Source organism: Octodon degus, unplaced genomic scaffold (assembly GCF_000260255.1).
Source record: "Octodon degus isolate 3935 unplaced genomic scaffold, OctDeg1.0 scaffold00001, whole genome shotgun sequence".
NCBI classification, from domain to species: Eukaryota; Metazoa; Chordata; class Mammalia; order Rodentia; family Octodontidae; genus Octodon; species Octodon degus.
The window spans coordinates 26,270,127-26,271,901 of NW_004524577.1; the positions used below are offsets into that span (position 1 = coordinate 26,270,127).

At 38.3% G+C, this 1,775-nt stretch overlaps 1 protein-coding gene across 2 annotated transcripts in view; it reads right to left on the bottom strand.

Annotated features, from left to right (window-relative positions):
• Positions 1-1,775, bottom strand: part of Mast4 (microtubule associated serine/threonine kinase family member 4) — a 587,536-nt gene that overhangs the window by 551,027 nt on the left and 34,734 nt on the right. The window lies entirely within an intron of this gene.

Here is a 1,775-nt window from a genome sequence, read left to right on the forward strand (position 1 = left end):
GATTGCAATATAAATAACAGTATGATAAATTGGACCTAACAATGCATGGTGATAATCAAGTATTTCTAATTTTTAAAAAAGCCTTGGATGGACTGTGTATTTCTTAAATTTCAAATCCAGTGTTAGATAATAATTGAAAGGCCATGAACTCCAGCTGTACACTCCATAAAGGATACAATACTTGTAATTCAGCTGCTAGTCAAATTTAAATCGGAAAGTTTTATATCTCACCCGAGTTGGTGCTAATGGTGCCAAGCAAATAATACATAAAAAGAAGGTATCTCCCCTTTGTGAATAAGCCAGCTGAAGAAAGAGCTGCAGGCATGGCCAAATTTTCTCCAGAAAATAACAGAAGTCTTCCCTGACGCTATGACAAGCAGAAAACCAAGGGCCCGGAATTGCGCTTCTCAAACTGAGGTACCAGTACCCCTAGGAAGTTAAGTGACTATAAACCACCGAATAAAGACCACATCACCTCCTAAACCATCCCTTTTACAGAGGCAGGTGGTCATTTAGATTCAAGAAATCTGAATAGATTACCAAAAACAAAGTATAAATGCTTAACAGAAAAAAATCTATAAGAGACTTATATGTCTAGGCAGAACTATTTCACGTGTGTGTGTGTGTGTCTGTGTGAATTAGATTTTCAAATTAACACTATTGGTACATTTTAGAAATATATAATGATCCCACTCATCACAAAGAATTTAAGAATTTGTACTTTTACATAATAATCATGCTTTTTTGTCTCTAATCCTCTCCCCTTGCTTTCACCCCTCTTCTGCTCATTAACAAAAACATTGTTTCCACTTTTTCTCATCTATTTTTTTCTTTTTCCTTCCTTCCTTTCCTCTTCCCAAAACACTTCATAGTAGACTTTTCAACTATACCTAAATTGTAAGAAATCCTTCCATATATCAATGTCCGAATATTTTTTGGCTTTGGACTGGTATTTTGAAAGTACTCCCTTGATTTCTACCACCCCAGTAGAGCTACTTAACAAGAATAAGTGGAAGCACTAAGGAGACAATTCTACCTTATTTTCAGAATCCTTCTTTGGAAGGTGTTAATAAGTAGAACTATTGATAGCAGCAAAACTATGCCACAAGCCTGTCTGTTCCTGAAGGTGAGCCTAGTCCACATTTAAGACTTAAAAATAAGGCAGCTGTCACACACAGCCAAAGGTACAGTATGAAAATCCCAACTGGTCGGGAACAGAGAGCTAAGTCATCCCGCAGTAAAGGAAGTCAGGGTATCTGCTATCATGTTGACTCCAAGGTGATTCTGTGTGAGAGGTAGGACAAGAATCCAGAATCTTAACTGTAGAATATATCCAATCAGACAAAGATTGGCCCCGAGGAATAAAACTCGTATGGAAACTACATCCCCCTTCCTCTCCTCACAGAATCTCCCCACAGTGTTTATTTTGAAGATGCTCTTCAGGTTCGCGTTATTTATACAAAAATGATTTGTCCACTGGGATAGTGCCAGCCACCATGTTGCTCCCATGCCAGGCCTTTGTGAATACTCCAAGCAGGTCCTCCTTTCCTCCTCTTGATTTGTAGCATGCTCTGGCCTGGTCTGCCTCCAGCTCCATGTTTATGGGCACATGGTCTATAGGTTCTTAAAATATACAAATTTCATATGAGACAACCAAAAATTATGTATATTCTCTGGATAAAAATGGTAGCTATTGTTGGATTAAACAATTCTGTAAAGGCCAGTCAGATAGCTCAGTGGATTAAAGCATCTGCTTAGCAGATGCAAGGACCAGG